The following is a 9,945-nucleotide window of genomic DNA, read 5'->3' as shown; positions in this document are numbered from 1 at the left end:
TGTACAGGAAAAGAAATCAGTGCATGATTCAGCAAAGAAAACTGCAGATTTCTACCCTGTATGGAAATAACCAAGTAGTAGATGGAGAGTGATCTGTAATTTTAGTGTATTACAAAACGGAAAAAAGTCAAATTTTAGAAACAAACTCTTAATAAATTTGTATGAGTACTAAGAAAGCTCCTTACTACTAGAGTAATCAGATTCTAAAACAATCTTCCAGATAAAAAAATGAGTTAAAAAATAACTTTGTGCTACTCATTTAACCTGTTTCAGTTGACTCAATATTTAAATGGAGATAGCAATATCAATTTAGCTCATTGGAATAGCACATGGTTTCATTATATTAATCTTTTAATGCAACTTGATAATTTCTAAGTATTTTGACCTACAATCTAAAGTGATACAGAGATGTCTATGTAACTATGTTAGTGTTGCTACATCTCTGTGATCACCTGTCATAACCCTCAGTAAGATGGCACAGCTCACTCCTGATATGCTGAGTACACTCCTTGTCTAATGGATATTTTAAGATTCCTCTAAAACCTAGGTTCTGTCTTACTGCAGTTTTTTACTTGCTGCACCTTTTTCCTTCATTACAAAGAGTTAGAGACTGCAGTTTCTTTATTGTGTGCTATGTATTTTGTCTGAGGCACTGGGTCTGATTTTGACATCTTTTCCGCTTCAGAGTGATCTCTCAACTAAACGATAAACAGGGCTTTAAATCTGAACATTTGTATTAGCCACAGGGATTTTAAATAGACTTTTTGACCTACGACTGTAAAATTCTATGTATTGTTATACACCTCTCTGTGGGACCATTTGATCACTTTATTATTTATAGATTAAAGAACATTGTTGCTAATTAATACTGTTCTAATTGTTGGCAGTGTATACGTGCTTGCTTTGATGTTTTTTTGATCCTGTATTTTGGGGATTTCACTTACTACTTTTTTTTGGATGATTTGGGATTTTGGAACCTGCATTTTCAATCCTTGTTTCATTTTTTTATTACTGAGGTCTTCTCTATTCTAACTTCTTTGCTTCTCATCATGCAATTCCTTTTTCTTTTTAATCTAGTCTTATGAAATGGGGCAGCCCCAATTAATTCCTCAACACTACAAAAGTAGATTCATTTTTCATTGTCTTCTGAAAAAATGTACTAGTACAAAGGTTAATATTTAGTTACCTATACGACATTAGCCTTGTATTGTAGCTTGTTAAAAGAAATGTATTTAATGCAATACAGTGATTTCAGGCTAATCAAAAAGGGCAAGCTAGCAGTCTGCTAACATTTAAGTTCATTCCTCTGATGAAGTATTTCTCCCACAATCTCTTGGATGCACACTTTTCGGAGTGCATCAAGTCACATCGTGGGAATTTCTCTTTCAGAGTCTGCCAGATGAGCATTTGAGCACATAAAGGTCAGACTGCATGGTTGAATCAGTTTCTCCTAATCTTAATGTCTGTGAATGATTCAATGAAAAATCCCAGGTTTTGAATGCCTTGAACAGAAATCTTTGTGTTTAGCACATAAGTAAGAAGTTACTAAAATATATAGTTATTACACATAGCTTTGCATGACTATTTCCACCCATTAAGTAATATGTTTTATTAATTAAATATGACCAACATGAACTAATTGAAATGTTGTTTGTTTTGTTTCTTTCTTTTTTTTCTTTAATGATCAGCAGAAATTTAAGCTTTTCAACAGAAAAGAAGTCATACATCTGGTTTTATGATAAAATTCTACACCTATCATCCAATACCAGAATTCATATTCACCACAAACTCTCTTAATTTTTTCAGATAGAGAGAATGTGATACTACACTTTTAAAAGCACAAAAATAATTGTACATAATGTCTCAAACAAGAATATTATAAGGCATTAGGCAGACAACTACAGTTAAGTTATAATTAGTTCCATTGTGAGTTTCAGCTTCAAAGAAACCCAAAACTTCTAAGAAAAAATTCAGCTGACTCCACCAAGCTTTGCCTATATGCTATGGCCTAGATCCACTAAGAGAATTAGGAGCTGAACAGCCATTGTAAACATCTAAGTCCAAAATGTAGATCTTCAAAGCCCCAGCTGAGCTGCTGCCTCACCCCGAGGGAAGATGGTTGTCTTCCCATGGCACCTAAGTTTCTGCTAATAATGTTCTCTAGATATGTTAAACCACATCTAGAAAGGCAGGTAGGTGTCTCTAGAAGGAATTAGGAAAACATGTTTATGTCTCTACACCAGAATGTAACCCCAAGGAGGTCCATTAAGCTGCTGCCTGACCTGCCTGGCACTGGTCACGCTTTCCCTGAAAGTTTCTGCGGGGAACATTAAATTTCTGTCTCTGCAAGTGACAGTTTTGATCTCTGAGTGACTCAGTTTTGATCTTTGTCCTGTCTTTTGGTTATGCATAGTCGGCATCTAGAAACTTTCTTTTCTCTAGTTAAATCTTCTGAGGATATGTTTGCTTTGCTAGCTAAGAGGTAGAAATAACAACTTTGTGCATAGCCCACACTGCTTTACTGTTAGCATGATCCCTGGCTCTGCTTTGGACCACTCCTACTACCTTTCCACCAACCCACACCTGCATGTGGCTCCGGGGTTCAGCCTACACATGCTCAAACAGGCAGCACTGCACCAGGCCAAGGAGAGAGTGGAAAGCTGAGGCAAAATTCTTACAGTGGCATTTTGTGGGGCTGCCTATGCAACATGCTGAATTTCATGGAAAACATTTCCAAGCCCTGTTTCATCTCATGCTGCATACAGAGCTGGGGGATCTCACTCAGTCCTGGGGATCCCATGACAGAGAAGAGGACAGAGTGTTAGGTGGAGGTGCATCCAACTGCATTAGATTTGCCATTTGACCAATTGAAAAATTTGTACTCTCTCACACATCTCATCCTTTGAAGCTCAGCAGTTTCTACCAGGAGTAAAATTCAGGTCAGGGACAGTCTGAAAAACTTTAGCATCTCTAACACAAGGCAGACTGTGGGTGGGTTGCACTTTTACTTCCTTTGCACAGAATTCTGTGATCTGCAGATCACAGAATCACAGAATATTCTGTGTTGGAATAGCCCCACAAGGGTCATCGAGTCCAGTTTTTAAGTGAATTGTCCATGTGGAGATCATTTCCATGGCCTTGGCATTATTAACACCATTTGCAGAAGCAGCAAATGTGGTGAAAGGCAGACGAGCCAAGTGCAAAGGGTGAAATCTTAATCTCAGAGAATAAAATGTAGAAACTGCCCAGGAAGACACACAGTCTCATTCCCCATTTTCACAAACTTTTTTCATCCACATATGGCCTTCTTCATGCCAGCCTGTTTCCTGCCTTTTCATTCTAGAAATCTGATCTCAGCTTTTTATTTTTCTCCAGGAATTTTTGTGAGGTGCATCTATTCAGACTTAAATTGCCAGAATAGTCTTTAAAGTATCCCTCCATTTTTTTTAGTCCATGAGGAAAACACAAGAACTTTTAGTTTCTGTGGGAAGTGAAAGTGTAGAACACAGTAAAGAGTCCCATGACAATGAGCAGTATTAATGATTAATGTTTTTGCCTGAAAAAAATTGTCTCTAATTTCTACTCCTTTAAGTCTAGAAAGTCAGTTTGAATGAAATACTTTCATTTTATTTTTGGTGTAGGAGAAAACGGCTTGCTTATCTTTTAGTGGGGAATTCTGATAGTAGGTTGTGCTCTAACAGAAATGGAATTTAACTTTTTTTCCATATTACACATTAAATTACTGACACCAGCAGTTCCTCCAAGAAATGGCAAAAGTTTGATCCTTTTCCCAGGTGCCAGAGTTAATAAATGGAGGGACTCTGGCTGAACTCTAGTCCTATTGAAGTTTGTAAGAAAGCTGTTAGAGGTTAATAAGAGCAAAGCTAGGCCAGTGTTGAAGGCACTTGCAGTTCTCCTATTACTTACACATATTCTAATTTAGTTGATTTTTCTTATAAAAATGGAAAATTTTAAACTTTCAGAAATAAAACTCCAGTTTCCAATACAGTAAAAATCATACACCACTGCTTCATCTCTTCTGCTTACATAAGACTCCTTCTCATATTTATAGTCTTGTTATAATTTGGAGAATTCTCAGAATGGCTTAAATTAAAATCACATTTTAATTTTTTTAAGTAAAGAGGAATGCACAGGCTTTTCTAGGCTAAACCTTGTAACTAATAAAACATCAAAGAAAGATGATGAAAGAGATACAAAGATAGTATATGTAAATGCTACCAAGTGATCGTAGGTTATAAGAGGAATTTAGTATAGCAAAGATTTGGAATTGCCAATTGAGATTTAAAAAAATGAACCTCTAGATTCACTAAGGAGCTTTAACTATGTATTTCCCTCTAGAACGCTTGGAAGTTGCCTATGTACACCTCTGCTTTGCTTTCCAAATCTAGGGCTGGTGTGCACTCCCTGCATAAGGTGCACCAAAGGTGGCCCAGACTCATCTCTGTGGTGCATTTCTTCCGCTGTCACGTCCCCAGAAAGCTGTCTCCAGTGGCACTGTATGGAGCTCACGTTCGGCCAAGGTAGCTGGGTACCAGAGCTACCATGTTTCTGGAGATCCTCCACCTGCCCCCGAGCTCTCGGGGAAAATCAGCAGAAATCTGCTGAGGGTAAACTGAGTGACTTCCAGCTCTGCTGTGTGACTGCTGATCCAAGTCCTCCACTGTTAGGCAGTCATCAATCATTTTTCCACCTCACTTATGGCCAAATTCCATCCTCAGATGTGCATTCGCAATTCCCGTTGACGTCAGCGGTTAGCGGTTTACCAAAGGAGAAGAATTTAACTCCTCATATAGTTTTCTCCACTTTTTGGAGATCCTTTTTGCCTTTCCTGAGGCAATAATTTTCCCCTAGATTTATATTTAAATTTAAATGTCATAAAACATTAAAAAGGCTGTTTGCCTTTTTAATTGATTGCCACTGTCTTGTATCACCTCATTGAGCTGATAAAAAGCTTTCTAAAGCTGATGGTGATCCCTTTGCAGTCCTGTTTTGATTGCTAAGATACCCTGCTAGGAAACAAGGTACACTGGCAAACTTAGATTTACAGAAGCTTCACGGGAAAAATATCTCATGTCTTAGGGCTTGCTTAAAAAGAACCAGGGAAAAGAGTCTGTATAAACAAAAAAAACAAACTAACAAAAAAAGAATTCAGCATTTCAGGGTACCTTGTTATGAGATTTCAAGTCATCCAAAAGTCCATGTAATTAGGGACTTGACTGTTTTTAAAAAATACAACTTAATTTTATGTGTCTGATATGGACTAAGGACTAAATGAGCCTCCTAAGCATTCAGTTCTTTAGTGTCTTTTTGAGAGGTAGGATGAGCCCTTGTGAGCCCACTTTAGAGACAAATATATTGCAGTCCTGAGAATCACAATTTTGCTTGTTTGGAGTCTTTCTTCTCAAGCTAGAAATGAAAATGTTCTTTATTTTCAAACGTGAGAAGTGTACTGCCTAGCTTTTAAGTTTACTCTCAACAGGGCAATTTGTTGCTGACTCAACAACTTCAAATAAAGTTTTAAACTTACTCTGAGATGTGGCTGAAGTGGGAAGATGTTAATCTCCAGACCTCAGCTATTCCTACCAAATAACATTACTAGCTGATAAAATGTAGTCCTGCAGAACTGGTTCACCAGGACTTTCCATAGGATGTTCTCGCGTATTCTCAGAGGTCATAAAGTGTTTCATGGAGAATCATCAGGTATCATCTTCTGTGAGGAAGAAAAGAAAGTGAAGAAAAGGAAAAGAAAAATAAGGATTTGGTCATTCTCAGCTCCCTTCAAGAATCTGGATTTTTTTCTTTTACAGCATAACTTTCTATTAGCTGGATCTGATTTGGGGCCAACCGCTGAATCCTCACACTGCAGGCTGCAGCTCAGCTGCACAGTAGTATCTTTACATCTGTGCCAGCTAGGGTTATTACTGAGTTTTATAACTTCTGCTATAAATAAAGCCTTGTCATCTAAGCATTCAATTTAAATACCTCTCAGTTTATTTTTGAACACTGGAAGTTAATAATAAATATCATCTTTGTTTTCTAATTTTTTTACTGAGTTGATTTAAATGCTCTTGACAGCTCCAATCCAATCCTCCCATCCAAGCTGACAAGCATGACATGCATCTCTGCATACAAGCTCTCAATTATGCATAATCCAATGTTTTCTAGGGTTTTAATTGAATCACTAGTCTCAAACTTGTTATTTTTAATTTACAACATTTGATTTCTGACACCGGCCCCTCTATGTCATAAATTATGCAAGCAAGAGCCTTAGTTGTGTGGGTGATTAAAAAAAACTAATTAGGCATGATTAAAAAAAAATAAAACAGAGACCACTTAAATATGTGCATGTTACCATGTAAGAGAGGCTTATTTCACTGGAAATGCCTGGGTGATTTTTTTTTTTTAAGAGATTATGTTCAGTTCAGTACAATTTGATTGATTTTGACAGAAATGAAAGAAAATGTAGGATTTTTTCTTCCTGCATATATACCAGAAATTGCATTACATGCCCGTTGATGTGAATTTCTCCCACAGCTCATTGAATGTAATTTTGTTAAGTGGGCAGGAAAATGAATATGAAGAAAACTGAATAGAATCCAACATTTTCCTTGGCACCAGTAGCAAAGTGAGACATGGCATATATAGATATAAATATATGTTTATATATACGTTTATATATACGTGAAGTACAATTAGAAGTATTAACCTTTTATGCCTCGGCTAAGAGCAGCAAAAAGGAAAATGGGCAGCATTTTAAACACCACTAAAAGACAGAGAGCAGAGGAATGATGTGCCTGCAAAGGCTATAGCACTATAGCAGCAAGTTAAAAGAAAATAATTATATTCACTTAAATTAATTAAAGAAGTTACAAATGTACTTGCTATGTAAACTTGCAGACATTTATCATTATTATTCACTAACAGCTTTAATCTGACTATTTCAAATACACTGTGTCAAAAAGAACAGAATCTCCACACTTTTTAGAATGTTCTTATTCCAGCAATCTGGGGAAAAATGAAGAAGAATTGTTGCTTCCCTCCAGCTGTGCTATATGATCTCTGTGCTCTGAGCCTCGAGTCTGTGCACAATACACATACACAGTGCAGCTGCTTTATCACCCTAATTCGGTCTGTGGTGATAATATGAATGAGCTAAGCAGTTGCTTCATCAGAAACTTACTTACAGTTCAGGGAAGAATTTAGACATACCCAGCACTGAACCAGTGCATAGCTCCCAAAGTGCTACTCTCCCACTCACATGTAGTCATATGCTTAAACAGTTTGCTGGATTAGGACCAAGGACTCAGATGGAGGTGCCTGAGGAAGACACTGGCAGATTTGTTAGTACTAACACCCTTAACAGCTTTAAAAATTCATGGTAGTGATTGAAAATCCAGGATGATGGGTTGATCCTCTGCAAAACTCACTGTGAATTCTGGATTTGAGACAATGTCTCACCTGCATCCAGGCAGAAGATATTTCACAAGAACAGGGGGCTTTTCAACTACTGATGTCCCCAGAAATGTATAATTGAAAAACTCTTCTCTTTTTCCCATGAAGAGGCCCCATCAGAAAAGAGACAAGGATTTTGGAAAAGTCTGAGGGGAGACCGAAATGGAGGGCTGAGCCCTCAATATTTTTCCGCAGCAACCAAAGCTACAAAAGTAAGAGAAAAATCTACACTTCCAGCTCAGCCATCCTGGGGTACCATTGTGGGACAGAGGTGGAATGTGACAAGTTGAGGAGCATCATAATTCTTGGAATGTCATCTGCATGAATGTCTTCAGCTGCTGACTGTTGTTTGGAATGGTTAGGGGAGACACCGTAATTCAAATCTCATTGAATGTTATGAATATTCAAGCTGTTTCTTTATTAAAGTATAAAGAAATCTTAAATATTTGTCTTTATAATTAAATTGATACCCCAACAACTTTTTTTAGATCAAGAAATATGAGTGCTTGGACATGGAAGAAAAGAAGTCTGAACTCTCTTCAAAGTGATCCTTCTGTAAGTCCTGAGAAAGATTTGGAATGTGCCCTGGCAATGGAATTGGAGATAAACTGGGAATAGGATGATACCATGCTCAAACACTTTATCTTCTCCTACCTGAAGGCCTGTCTGAACTGGCCAGAGATCTGTTTTAAAATTGGGAAAGTCCTTCATATTCCTAAGGAGAAACCAGTGGGAAAATCTAAGGCTTGTCTGCAATTTCAAATGTTAGAAAAGATACCATCCTACAAGTATGGAAGGTAGAATAGATGCATTACAATTGTAGTCACATGTTTTCATATTTGTCTTCTAAGTCTGTATTATGTTCAGTTACTGCACATATTCTTAACAGCCCTACTGGAAATGCTCAATACTTTTGGAAATCCAAATTCTATTTAGAGGGGATCTTCTAACATAAATAGATCTAACCAAAACATTTATTTTTTACCAACAAAATCTAAGGTTTCCCTCAAAAGAGAGAGGGTATTTTGCAGAAGATGTAATTAGAGATGAAACCACAAATTTTCAAAAAGGTCTTCAACCATTGTGGTCAAAGTGGTTATAAATCTCCTACAGTCTGTGCTACAGCTGGCCTTTGTATTAGTGCACAGGGATAAGTGGAATAGGCAAGGGAGAAACAGCTTCTTTCTCTTGGGTAACTTGCTCTCAAAGACTTAACAAAACAAAAACAAAACCGTAGAAGTGCTATAAAAGTAATGGAGTTTGTGGAGCATTTGACAGTGGCCATAATTTTTTTTATAATAGCCTTCATCCAGAAAGCTTCTAAAATAAAATTTAAACCAAGGTTTAAGACTGGATCAGCTAGAAAGCATTAATATAATAGGCAAACCCATATCAGTCAAAGTTCTTAAGAAATTTGTCAGGTATTTTAAACTTTAAACTAGATAGGTTTGTAATTGCAAAGAGTCTTTCTCAGTCAAATTCTTGTGATAATTAGAAACCTTTCTCTAATTTCTCTGTGGACACTTTCTAAACAAATGTGCTGTTTCCTACTCTGTCCTTCAGCATAAATAACTCTCTTGTCTTTACTCATTGGATATACTTTAGGATAGCTGTCCTATTTTCTCACAGGTTCACTTTTGCCAAATTTAGTTAGTCTGTTCCTCCTTCCTTGGCTGGGAAAAAATATTCAAATTACCTAACCTACATCATCTCTGCCTTATTTATGTCCTAATTTAATCTCATATATGTACAAATAACTATCTACACATACATAGATGGTGAGACACTGGACATGTCCCAGCCATGAGCACTCACAGCCCAGAAGGTCAGTTGTGTCTTGAGATAAATCAAAAGCAGCTGGCCAGCAGGGCAAGAAGGGGGATTCTGCCCCTCTGCTCTGCTCTCATGAGAACACATCTGGAGTGCTGCATCCAGCTCTGGCAACCTCAGCAAAGGACCAGCAAAGTCCAGAGGAGGCTGAAAAAGTTGATTAGCAGGATGCAGCACTCCTCCTATGAGGAAAGGCTGAGAGAATCTGAATTGTTCAGCCCAGAAAAGTGGAGGTTGCTGGGTGATCTAATTGTGGCCCTTCAGTACCTGAAGGGAACCTACAAGAAACATGGAGATACTTTATAGAAGGGAATGTAGAGAGAGGACAAAGGGGATTGGCTTCAAACTGAAAGAGAGTAGATCTAGGCTACATATTAGGAAGAAATTCTTTACTGTGAGACTGGTGATGTACTGGAACTGGTTGCCTGTAGAAGTGGTGATTTTCCCATCACTGGAAGTTTTCAAAGCCACACACTTATGAGCATAGGTCTCCTTTCCTATGGCAAGGGGGCTGAAACTAGATGATCTTTAAGGTCCCTTCCAAACCAAGCCATTTATCATTCTGTGATAACAAAAGGCCTTTTTCTTTTCCCTTTTTACCTCCTTTTTCTAGTTCTACTCAGTCTGATATTTTTTATTTAA

The sequence above is a fragment of the Pseudopodoces humilis genome, chromosome 2 (assembly GCF_049639895.1).
Source record: "Pseudopodoces humilis isolate 2021_Gansu_Grassland_sample_001 chromosome 2, ASM4963989v1, whole genome shotgun sequence".
In the NCBI taxonomy this organism is placed as follows: domain Eukaryota; kingdom Metazoa; phylum Chordata; class Aves; order Passeriformes; family Paridae; genus Pseudopodoces; species Pseudopodoces humilis.
Note: the sequence above shows the minus strand (reverse complement) of the source record.